This window comes from Phocoena phocoena, chromosome 1 (genome assembly GCF_963924675.1).
Source record: "Phocoena phocoena chromosome 1, mPhoPho1.1, whole genome shotgun sequence".
NCBI lineage: Eukaryota > Metazoa > Chordata > Mammalia > Artiodactyla > Phocoenidae > Phocoena > Phocoena phocoena.
In genome coordinates, this window is record NC_089219.1 from 113,083,586 (window position 1) to 113,096,775 (window position 13,190).

Here is a 13,190-nt window from a genome sequence, read left to right on the forward strand (position 1 = left end):
GATATGTATTTTCAAATATCCACAAACAGAATTTCAAAACTCAAAACAAGGTGTATTTCATTCTCTTTATAAAGCAAGTTGATTTTAGACCAATTTCAGCTCCTATTCAACATCACCAGTATCATCTGATTTCATTGTGGTAACTAGATCCAGTTAGAAAATCAAGAGGAACCAAGAGCAACCAGGAAATGTTTTTAGCATCTTGTCACTATGACTAAAAAAACAAAACAAACAAAAGAACTAAGAGACATTATTTCTCACTCATGTGTTTGAAAAAAGCTGATAAACTTTTCTAGGAAACATAGCAACTAACTGCATTTTTCAATGCAAACATCCAAAGACAGTGAGGTAAATTTCTATTCAGCTCATTTCTTTTAGTTTGCAGAGGGAATTCCTATTGACAAGTAATACAGATTGCAAGTATTTGGTATGAATAGTGTAGTTCCAACTATCATCAGATAGTTTATTTGAAAAGTTATATAAACCTAACTATGGGGAAATAATTCCCCACTTAAGAGTTAAAAGAATGTACACACTGAATTTATGGATGAAATGATATGACATCTGGAAGATTCACTTCAAAATAAGCAAAGCGAGGGAGGAGGAAGAGAGGCTAGTAGATGGGATATAGTGTGATAACTGGGTGTGAATAACTGTTGAAGCTGGATGTTAAGTACATGAGAACTCTATACTGCTCTTTTCATTTCTGTATATGTTAGAAATTTTCCACACTTAAAAAAAGGAACAAAATTAAATGGAAAAAAAAAAAGTATACACTCCTGTCATCAACTTGCATATGTCTGAGAGCAAATGACTAAAAACTATGGAAAGCAAAAACTATTAATGCTAAAAACAAAATTTTATATACTCTTCAAACATAAAAAAGTTAGATGCTCAATGAAGGAAACAGAACTCTGAAATAGCAATAAGATTATTAGTTAAATTTCATCATTACTTGAAGCCGTAATTTATCATGTTGTGTCAACATCACACTGTCAGGACTTCCTGATGGTCCAGCGGTTAAGACACTGAGCTTCCACTGCAGGGGGCACAGGTTCAATCCCTGGTTGGGGAATTAAGATCCCTCAAGCTGGGTGGCGTGGCCAAAAAATAGAAGGAAAAAAAAAAAAAAATCACACTGCCATCAACACCCCCAATGAGACAGTCACTAAGAAAGTGATTTCTTTTTCTTTTAAGAAAGTGATTTCTAAACCATGAAATGACAATTACCATTAACTAAGACGACAAATCATAAGTATGAAAATCTAACCTCTCCAAACGAAAGAATATAAACCAAATAAATTACAAGTAATTTAAAGAAGGATGATTTTTTTAAAAAGACTAGCAATATAGCTCAAAACAAAAACTACTTTCGTTTCCCTCTCTTACGATAGCCAGGGTTAAGATATCTCATGCTTCTGGAAAGGCTGGCACAAAGCAGACCTCACAGTGGATTATAATATAAGGTAATATAAGGTGTTATATTACCTTTAAAACACTCAGATCAACATGCATAACTCAAGAATATGAAATTATTTAATGGAGACGCACCACCTACACATATGGTAAAACTTTTCCACTGTGTGCAGGTAGATCATTTTAGGCAGGACTGAATGTGTCCAGATGCTTTATTTGTAAGGCATGGAAGACTTAGAATAAAGGCTCAAGTGGTATTGCTAATACTATAAAGACACAGTGCTTATTAGCAAGATATAGGGAAGTTATACTCCACATTTTAGAATACAACTCAAGAATAGGACATGAAAATCACTTTCTATTCTCGATCCTTAAAGATCCTGTGTACTTTTTGTAATTATTGCAAGCATTGTTTTTTTAAATTGTGAAGTATCTCAAACATTATAGGAGACTATATACATATGTTATCCATATGCAGATATAGACACACTACACACACATATGACATATTAAAAAAAAAAACCCATGAACCAACTACCCAAGTTAAAAATTACAGAAAGTATTAAACTTTTCACAAATTTACATGACATTCTTACACAGAGGACATGACAATAAAGAGACAATCAGACCATTTTTCTTAAGATATCTCCATTATCTTACTGAATCCTGTAATCTGTACTTTTAAAACACCTTTCTGAATTTCTTTTCTTTAAAAATTCAGTAATTACTTTTAATTTTCAGTACTAGATTCACGGGTAGTCTGTCAAATAGCTACTGGATTTCATCCCGTAAGTGTTGTCTATATACATGCATATCCAAAATGACATTAAGACCTTTTTACATAAACTCGCTATAGAAATATATCCAAGACAAGATCAGGAATGCTACCAACATTTGCCTCCTTTTCAAACCAGAGTTTCTTCATCCCAAAATTATCAAATGATATTAAAACATTTTTTAAGCTACAAAGTTGCATACAGAATATGAAGACTTTGTAACTTCCTAAGAATAATAGCAAAACCTCTCTGCAACTAAGTCATGAAATCTCAACTTCTAGGAACATGCTTCAATCCACCTTGCCCTTTAGAAAGCCCCCACTATCATGCAATTCATAGCTTCAACAGGATTAGAATAGCTTCAAGGACAGAAGCCATATATTATTCATCTTTGTGTCTCCTGCATAAAAATAACTCAATAATGTTTGTTATAACTAAGATAAATGCCAGGAGATGAGCTTCAAAACACCTCAGTCCCAATGCAAAACTGGAAAGAGATGAGTTTGAGAATACAAATTATTATAATGAAAAAGAATAAAGCTATAAACATTTGTGTTATATTCTCTTATCACCTAATTCAGAATCATGTATTAACACTGGAGAAATCAATCTGCAAAGAATAAAGAATAAAAAACAAAGATCTTAAAGTTCTCCTTATCGTCAGCATGCTCAAACACTGTCAAAGAACCTCTCACCTGAAACTCGTACCAACATCTCTACCCCCAAACAAAACTATTTTTTTTAAAAAAAGCTTTTAAATGAGACCTGAATATAAATTGGTTCTATCAATACTTCACTATAATTTAAGTTTCTGAAATTTGTATGCATAATTCGTGCGACTGTGCTCATGCTCATTTTCTACAGTGAGGGTTTTTTCAACAGATTCTCAGAAGAATAAGTGACCCCAAAAAACTTTTAAGAACTGCTAATCTAGCAAATCAAAAACATTCCATTTTCCAAGAAATAGTTAAGTTGGCTTAATTCAAGTATTCTTCCCTCATATTCATAGAGGGGATCCTTAGTACAAAATTAGCCTCTGGAAGAATTTCTTCAGCCAAGCCAAAAAGTTCCAATATCCACAGGCACAAACATCAACAATTCCAGATCCCAAAAACAGTTTACTCGGAAATGCCAAAAGAAAATGCAAAAGGTGGCACACTGTACCACAAACCGGTCACCCTGTTAGATGCTTAAATACACCTGTATCCTTCCATAGTAAAATGTCTGGAAGATCTAAATTCCCTCCAAACTGAATAGGCTTTTTAGGAAGGTTTTCTAGTTTCAACTCCACACTGACCTGTGAGCCTCACTCGACTCAATACGTATCACTGTCTCAATATTTATCACTGTCAAAGACAAATCCCCTCATATGTACCCAGGCTGTTTCAACAGGGTCACCTTGATCATTCCCACCCCAAGGCAGGGAGCATTTATTGAAGAGTTATTCAACAAATATTTGTTGAATGAATGAAAGAAGATCCTTCCTCCCTTAAAGTTAAGCTGTCAGCCCCCATGTAGCTGCTATGGTACAAGTTAAACATGCCTCCCTCAAACATACAAGCTAAAGTGTCAGAAATGCTATGCTTCCTCCATAAGCAGAAAGTAACAGAGGCAAGGAATACCCATTTCTCACGGGCTAACCTGGCAAGGACAACCTATGTTCTGTCTGACACAACTGATCCCTACCAAATACCATCCAACCAGTCAATATGCCCCTATCTTTCCAATAAACTCAGATCTGCCTGACAAAGACCTCCCAAGACGCCATGGTATGGTGAATATACTACTGAATTAGTAGTCAAAATATCTGTTATAGACCCAAGTTTGTCACCAATTTAACACATGACATTGGAAAATTTATCTCTTTATGCCTCAATTTGCTATTTTGTAAAATGGGAGGAAACACCCATCCCACCATTTTCACAAAGATTTATTTAGGATCACAAACAAACTGCAAGAGCATTCTGAACAATAAAAAAGCTTTATTCCATTATAAAGTGTTAATATAAACTCAGATCAACAAGAAGGCCATCCATTCTTTATACCCTCATAGTAACTGTTCAAGTAAAAATGTTCTGGGCCTTCACATCTACACAGTTCACCCTATTCTGAGGAACAGACTATTCTTAAGAATAACTGGCTATGACAAGTTTCTCCCATCCCTGACCCCACATTTACATGCTGTATTTCTAAAATACTGCCATGACTTCTCTTTCCCAGCAAGTATTAAGGCACTCCCAAACCCTAAAATACACATACATATCAACCAGCAGGGAACACCCCAAGTTTTATTTTTAAAATAAACTAACTTATAAGTGGAACTCCATTACACTTATACAAATACAAGCAAACTCTTCCGGAACACTTTCCTTCCTCGCATACACACACAAACACAGCCGCTATACACCAACATACCATCTGTCTTCTAGACCAAAAACATGTCTTTCAACGCACAAATTAGCCAGTAACATTTATTAAACTTGTAACACTGAGATCATTCTATCCTTCCTACATACAGTTCAGCGTGTCAGGGACACCACATATCTGATCGTACACGTAAACTACCCTCAGATCTTTCCTCCTGCCGCTCTAATCCCTTAAACGAAACAAACAGGACTATGGGGGATGCCCCAATCCTACCTCCACAACAAACTAACCTGTCAGGGGCACAGCCGACTCCGCCTCCACTCGCTTACTTTCCCGCCCCCTCCCCCAAGCCAGGAGTCCGCCTGTCAGGGACACCCCTTCACCCCCGCCAGGAGGGACTTCCCGGTAAGCTCAGGATCCCCTTCCCTACTCTCCCCTCCCCCATCCTTACCACCGCTCTCCCGGAGGTCCAGGTCCGGGAGATGACAGTAGCTCCCAGGAAGCCAAGGACTAAGTCGCTGAGGGAGTACCTAGGCCCAAAGGCCTCCCCAGGCGGTTCTACTCACCGTGTCAGAGGCCGAGGCCGAAAGAGATGAGAGTGCAGGGAAGTGGGGAAGAGGGGGCGGCCGCCACCAGGCTCCTCCGCTTCCCTTGGTCCACAGCGGATCCCTCCCGCTTGTCAGGAGGCGGCCAGCGGGTGAGCGGACTGGCGGAAATGCGAGAGAGGAGAGGGGAAAGGCGTGGGGCTAAGCGGGGGAAACTGAGGGGAGGCGGGTCCCGCAACCGAGACGAGGATCGTCTCCCCCTCCGCAAAGCGAACCCAAAATGGCGGCGGGAGCGGCGGCGGCAGAGCGGCGGCGGCGGCAGCTCCTTGGGAGGGAGGGAGCGAAGGGCGCCTCGTGCCCCCCCACCTCCCACTCCTCCCTCCTCGCGTTTTCCCCCTTCGTCCTCCCCCCTCACCCGACCCGGGCGGCGGAGCGCGCACGGCCGCCCGCACGCGCCAGAGTGTATCTGGGCTCGTCGCTCGCTGCTCCCACCAACCACCGCCTTCGGTCGCCTTGCGCGCCCGCCAGCCAGTACGCACTCGCTCTGGGGCGCCTCCTCGCACAGTCCCCCACTTCCCCTTGGCCCCTGTCAAGCCAGCTCTACCGCGGGCCCTCACGCGCACCTTCGGCAGCGAGAGCCCAAGCCTCCTCCTCCACCTCCTCTCCTCTCCTCCCCCCCCTTCCCCGCCCCCACTGCCACCAACCGCCGCCACTGCCGCCGCCGCCTCCTCCTCCGCCGGCCCCCCCCCCACAAACCCTCCACCCCTCGCGCGTGCGCCTCCCACAATCCCCCCGCGGGACTGTTCCATTCCTGTCGGCTGCAGAAGCGGGGGAGAAAACGACAGGCGAAGACGGCAGAGCTTGCCGTTAGGACAGGAGTTACCCCAAGGGGCGGATAGACACTTATGACTACTTACCTCGCTGGCCGCGGCGCCGCGACGCCGCAGCTCCCTTCCCCTGCCTCGTCCTGGCCGCAGTGAGCTGGTTGGGGGCGGCTTAGCGCCCCTCCGCTGGCCGGTGGTTGGAGGCCGCGGCGGCTGCGCGTTGAGCAGCTTCCTGCCGTACGACCCGAGCTTGAGTCTTTGCTGCGGGACGGTCGCCGAGGAGCCAGCGCTTGACAGTGTCTGCGGTTTACCGGGTCGGGAGAGCTGGTCCGCGACTCTCGGTGAGGAAGTGAACCGGCACGGGGGTTGTACCCATGAGGGAAAGGAGCGGGACTCCCAGCCTCCATGAGGTAGGGAGTGAGGACAGTAGGGCCGGCAACCCTCCTAGGGGGCTTCCCTCCGGGCTCTGTGTTGAAGACCTAGGACCCAAGAAGGAACCGGCTCAGTAGTCGGCTTTTTCTTTCTTCCTTTTTTTTTTTTAAACCCAGTTTAGATTTTCGAATTTCACACCACTGTTTGTACGCGATGATGTTTTTGTGCACTTTTACACAAACCTCGTGGATGGATGATGCATTTTCAACCTCATTAGGCAGCCTTATGTTAGAGGATAAGGACACCATATATTTCAAGTTCAGGTCTGGACTCGATCTCCCGTGTCTTGTGTGTCCTTCAGAAAGTTATTCTTCTTAGTTCCTTATCAACAAGAAACGAAAAACTGAACGTAAAAATTAGTTAACTCCAAATCTGCCTTCAGGGTTAGTGTGTGGTAAAATAATAAAATATGTGTAAAGTAGAATTAGCTCCTAGGCACAGGGAAAGTGCAGAGAGTTAATGTTATCGTTCACAGTACACGATGTTGATAAAGTTTGTGGGTGTAATTGGTAGTTTGTGTTCTATTCTTCCAAATCGTTGGTAAAACAGTGCAAAACTAGGTCTGTCAGATTTCCGTGGTTACTGATACTTGTTTCGCAAAACTCTGCATGAACATTTACTTTTTCTTGATGATTGAATTCAGGAGAACTATGGACTATTAAAATCCACAGATAATTCCAAAGCTTTCTTCTATTCTAGTAATCGTTAGTTTCACCCAGTGGGTAAAGCTGAATAAATTAGGTGAGGGATCCACTTGGGTTTCCCTTTTCCTTCACATCTGGACTTGTAGGGATTTGGGAATAGTTTGAAAATCACTGTACTAGCTTAATCTCAAAGGCCTATTCAAGCTCTAAAGTTCAAGTAGACACTCCTAAATTTCCCCCTTAACATATTATATTTCAAAATATGGATCAGGTTTTATTTGTTTGCTTTTTTTTTTTTTAAAAGGGAAATCCACCTTAATTACCTCACTATATATTTGCTTTTCCTAACCTTAAGTCCCAACTTTTTCATGGAGCCATTTAGGAGCCATTGATCTTTTTTTTATTGTGTCATGTATGCAGGTGTGTTACCCTACCAAGAACATTTTTAATTTGAGGTCAGGGACTATGTAACGTTTCTTTTATATTCTTTTGTAGTCTAGTGCAAAGCAAGTCATGGAAATGTTGAAATGAATGTTAGATACTTAAAATATGAGAAGAGAAAGAGAATTAACATTTGTGGAATACCATGCCAAGAGAACTTGTGTTCCTGTTTAATCCTTATACAACACTTTGAAATAGATCATCTTACCCCCATTTTACAGATGAGAAGCCTGAGGCTCAAAGAAGTTGGGTAACTGTCTTTAGACTTCAATTTGCCTGTCTCTTAAAAACTTAACTTTTTTCACTATACCACGTTGCCTTCATAGTAAATTTCTCATTAGCAACATAATTGCATATGCTAAAAAGAAAAAACACCTTTAATGGAATTCCACTACACTTGTATATAAAGAAAGTTACTTACAGTCTCTGTCTTTAACTAGCTTTGGGTAACTGCACTGATTCATGAATTGTCAGCTAACTATAGACAAATAAGATCGTATTCAGTTCTTTCATGCTCCAGTGCCTACCAGAGACTAAAATATATTAAGTGCTCAATAAAATGACCTTATTGAATGAATGAACCCTGAATTATTTGAACCAAGGATGGTATGGAAAACAGAATAATGGTTCCCCCGCAAAGATGTCTGTGTCCTAATCCCTGGAACCAGTAAACACATTATGTTACATGGCAGAAGGAAATTAAGGTTACTAATCAGCTAACCTGAAAATAGGGAGATTATCCTGAATTATCTGGTAGACCCACTGTAATTACAAGAGTTCTTTAAAGGTGGAAGAGGGAGACCAGAGACTCTGTCAGAGTGAGACAGTAGGACATAGACTTGACCAACTGTTGTAGGCATTGAAGATGAAAGGGCAACCTCTAAAACCTAGAGAAGTCAAGAAAACAGATTCTCTCTTAGAGCATCCAGAAAGAACACAGTCCTGCCGACACTTTGATTTTGGACTTCTAAACCACAGAACTCTAAGATGACAAATTTGTGTTGTTTTATGACACCAAGTTTGTGGTAATTTGTTACAGCAGCAGTGCATGTTGGATCTGTTTCTTTTACTTTAACCTTTGTTTTCCGCTGTTGTTGTTCACTAAAAGGATACTGTCTATACATAATGGCCTGCCTCGGGGAACCGGCCCCAATGCCTGAATGTTAAACCAAAGGGAAACATTTGGTTTGTTCAGGGAAACATCAGGACCCTGTCCACCTGTGGATGGCTACAAGAAAGAAGAAATTAACACTTCCCCTCCCCGAGGCTGGCCATTCCAGGTGATATTTGCAAAACTTATGGCCTTTTTACTTCCTGATCTCCTCCCCTTCTCTGTGCTGTAAAAGAAACTGGCATCCAAACCCGGATAAGATAGTTATTTTGAGACTTCAGTCTGCCATCTTGGTCTGCCGGCTTTCCAAATAAAGTCATATTCCTTGCCTCAACACCTTATCTCTGACTCGTTGACCTGTCATGCAGCGAGCAGAGCGAGCTTGGACTCAATTGCTGGGTCATTTGGTAAATCCACATCTAAACTTTTGAGGAAATACCAAACAGTTTTCCAAAGTGGCTGCACCATTTTACAATTCCAGCAGCAATGTATGAGGATTCCAGTTTTTGTACATCCTCCCCATTACTTGTTATTGTCTGTTCTTTTTGATATTAGCTATCCTTGTGAGTGTGAAGTGGTATCATATTGTGTTTTTGATTTGCATTTTCCTAATGACTAATGGTGTTGAGCATCTTTTCATGTGCTTATTGGCCATTGTATATCTTCTTTGGAGAAACTTTAAGTTCTTTGCCCATTTTTGAGTTACATTTTCTTCTTATTGTTGAGTTGTAAAGAGTTCTTTGTATAATATATTATGGATATAAGTCCTTTATTAGATATATAACTTGCAGATCTTTTCTGCCATTCTGTGGGTTGTCCCTTACTTTCTTTTTTTTTTTTGGCTACGCTGCGGGGCTTGCTGGATCTTAGTTCCTCCACCAGGGATTGAACCAAGCCCTGGCCATGAAAGCACTGAGTCCTCACCACTGGACTGCCAGAGGATTTCCTGTCTTTTACTTTCTTGATGGTATCCTTTGAAGCAGAAATTTTTAATTTTGATGAAGTCCAAGTATCTATTTTTTTTATTTTTGTTACTTCTGGCATCATTAAGAAACCATTGCCTAATCCAAGGTCGGGGAGATTTATTCCTATATGTGTTCGAAGAGTTTCATAGTTTTAGCACTTTGATTTAGGTCTGTGATGTATTTTGAGTCAATTTTTGTGTGTGATGTGAGGTAGGGGTCCAATTTCATTCTTTTACATGTAGATATTCTACTGTCCCAGCACCATTTCTTGAAAAGAAATGTGCTTTCTCCCATTGAATTTTCTTGGCACCCATGTTAAAAATCAACGACTGTGATATAAGAGTTTATTACTGAATTTTCAACTCTGTTCCATTGATCTGTAGACATGTGGGTCAGACATATATGATCTATAGGCATATGCTAATACCACACTGTCTTGATTTCTGTAGCTTTGTAGTAAGTTTTGAAATCAGGAATGTGAGCTCTCCAACCTTGTTCTTTATTTTTCAAGGTTTTATACACTATTCTGAGTCCATTGCATTTTCATATGAATTTTGAGATCAGCTTGACAATTTCCATTAAAAGGGCTGCTGCGATTTTGTTAGATAATAATATTTGTTTAAAAAAGAAAGAAAGAAAGAACTGATGATGTTAGTAAGCTGTGTTCTCAATGAAACAGTGGTGCTATAGAATAACAAAATAGTTACTCTTGAAAATATAAAATCTAAAAACGATAGATGAGGGTTTCCCTGGTGGCGCAGTGGTTAAGAATCCGCCTGCCAACGCACAGGACACGGGTTTGAGCCCTGGTCCAGGAAGATCCCACATGCTGTGGAGCAGCTAAGCCCATGCGTCACAACTACTGAGCCTGCACTGTAGAGCCCGCGAGCCACAACTACTGAAGCCCGTCTGCCACAACTATTGAAGCCCGTGGGCCTAGAGCCCATGCTCCGCAACAAGAGAAGCCGCCGCAGTGAGAAGCCCGCACACCACAACAAAGAGTAGCCCCCACTCTCAGCAACTAGAGAAAACCCGCGTGCAGCAGTGAAGACCCAATGCAGCCAAAAATTAAATAAATAAATTTATTTTAAAAAAAGATAGATGATAGCTGAAGAGTATTGATGAGTAATATAAAGGACTTATATGATGATTGCTTTGAGAAACTGAAGACATTTACCCTGGAAAAGAAAAAATAGGGGACATAACTACCTTCAATTTATCACATGGAAGGTAGCTTGTAAAACCAAAGAGAAAGGCTGGAATAGTGACTGGAAGCTACAAGGAGACATTTCACCTCAGATTGTGAAAGAACTTTACATAAAAGCAGGACTGCTTTGTGAGTTCCCCATCAGTGGAAATGTTCAGGCACTTGATAATTGATAATACAATATACACAGTGACTAATGGCAAAGGCTGCAGAGTCAAACATAGGTTTGAATTCCAGAACTGTCACTTTTAGGCTATATACCCTCAGGCAAGTTAGTCTGTCCATCCCTATTTTCACATAGATGTAATATCTACTTCATAGGATTGTGTTGTGAGACAGTGCCTATAAATTGCTTAATATAGAGCCTGTTTCTGAAAAATACTATTATTATTTTTCAGATCATTGTATCATTAATTCAGTTCTTGAACTAGATCACCTTAACCTGAAGAATTTGATTCTCCTCACACAATCTGTACACAAATGTTTCATTGCAGCTTATTCGTAATACCCAAAACCTGGAAACAGCCCAGATGTCCTTCAATGGATGAATGGTTAAACAAACAGGCACATTCATACCATGGAATAGTACTCAGGATTAAAAGAAAAACTATTGATGCATGTAACACACAACCTAGATGAATTTCCAGAAAATTATGATGAATGGAAAAAGCTGATATTAAAAGGTTGCATACCATATGATTTCATTTATATAACATGCTTGAAATGAAAAAATTACAGAAATAGAGAACAGATTAGTGGTTGTCATGGGTTAAGGAATGGGAGGGTTGTGGGAGGGAAGTGCTGGAGGCTGTAGAAGGGCCACATGAGGGATCCTTAAAGTGATGGAAATGTTCTGTATTTTGACTGTATCAAGGTCAGTATCCTGGTTGTGATATTGTACTATAGTTTTGCAAGATGTTACCATTGGAGGAAACTGGGTAAAGGATACATGGAACATGTATTATTTCTTTCACTTGCCTGTGAATATATAAATATCTCAATAGTAAATGTTTAATTTAAAAAATTATGATTTTTGTGACCATTGAAGTGTTAGCATATAGCCTTTGGGATACCTTTCTAAGTTTGGTACAGGCTTTTTCTGACTTCCTTTTCAGTGTACACTTGGCCTATGTGACAGTACTTTTTTTTTTTCTTTTTAAAGAAAGAGAACTCTAACACTAGCCAGAAAGTTTTGTCAGAAGAGTGACAGAACTTTAAATACAATAGTGAGTAAATGTCCCTTACAAGTGTACCTGAAAACACTTCAAAGGGTTTAAAGACTAAGGAATTATTTGTCTCTGGGATTTGTTTTATCCACACTTTCTTTCTTTCTTTTTTAAGATTTATTTTTTATTTATTTATTTTTGGCTGCATTGGGTCTTAGTTGTGGCATGCGGGATCTTCGTTGCAGCGTGCGAGCTGCTCTCTAGTTGCGGCATGCAGGTTTTCTCTCTCTAGTTGTGGCGTGCGGGTTCCAGAGCGCATGGGCTCTGTAATTTGCGGCTCGCAGACTCTAGTTGAGGCACACGGCATTAGTTGCCCCGCAGCGCGTGGAATCTTAGTTCCCTGACCAGGGATCGGACCCACATCCCCTGCCTTGTAAGGCGGATTCTTTACCACTGGACTACCAGGGAAGTCCCTATCCACACTTTAAACAAAGAATGACTGGGATTGGAGGGAGGACTCTGCTTCCTTGAAATAGTAGAAATAGACAACAGGTAGAGTCTCAGAATGATGACAGTTGAACAATATTAGAGAAGTTTTTCTTGTTTGTTTTTTTGGTTTTTTTCGGTACGCAGGCCTCTCACTGTTGTGGCCTCCCCCGTTGCGGAGCACAGCCTCCGGATGCGCAGGCTCAGTGGCCATGGCTCACGGGCCCAGCCGCTCTGCAGCATGTGGGATCCTCCCAGACCAGGGCACGAACCCGTGTCCCCTGCATCGGCAGGCAGACTCCCAACCACTGCGCCACCAGGGAAGCCCCATTAGTCAGTTTTAATAGGAAACCTGTCCTTTATCTGCCTTCCAGTTACAATGTGGTTAACTTGTACTCTGCAAATCGACATTCAAAGGATATGAAAAAACCAAAAGGAGAAATCATTACTCAATTTTTTCATAGTGTTAGTGGCTTTGAACCTTTTTCTTGCAGTGCCCTGATTTGTATATGTCTTGGAATGTAGAATGAGCAAATATTCCATTCTTCTGCTTTCATTTGGCCTGTCAATAGGATTTTTTTCTACTTAACAAGTATTTTAAAGAACATGGAAAATGTGGTTTAGTCTGGATTGTCTGCTTTGAGATCAGACTTTTGAGATTCACCCCCCCCTTTTTTCTTAAAGTATCTTCTGTTATTATATAAGCCGTGTGTGTGTGTGTGTGTGTGTGTGTGTGTGTGTGTGTGTGTAATTTACCTTTAAAAGCAGTAGGAAAATATTGAAGGGTTTTAAGAGCCAGACTTCAGTGGA

General features: G+C 41.0%; 2 protein-coding genes and 1 pseudogene across 2 annotated transcripts in view; 2 read left to right on the plus strand and 1 right to left on the minus strand.

The window, feature by feature from the left end:
* ASH1L (ASH1 like histone lysine methyltransferase) overlaps positions 1-5,776 on the minus strand; it is a 217,459-nt gene extending 211,683 nt beyond the window's left edge. Inside the window, exon 1 of the mRNA XM_065878757.1 lies at positions 5,728-5,776. The gene's annotated coding sequence lies outside the window, so the exon portion shown is untranslated. The remainder of the gene's footprint in view (positions 1-5,727) is intronic.
* On the plus strand, positions 5,275-5,975 carry LOC136138089 (protein enabled homolog; annotated as a pseudogene).
* A 220-nt stretch (positions 5,976-6,195) lies between these two features.
* The window catches only part of DAP3 (death associated protein 3), a 29,086-nt gene continuing 22,091 nt past the window's right edge, over positions 6,196-13,190 (plus strand). The window contains exon 1 of the mRNA XM_065885823.1: positions 6,196-6,269. The gene's annotated coding sequence lies outside the window, so the exon portion shown is untranslated. The remainder of the gene's footprint in view (positions 6,270-13,190) is intronic.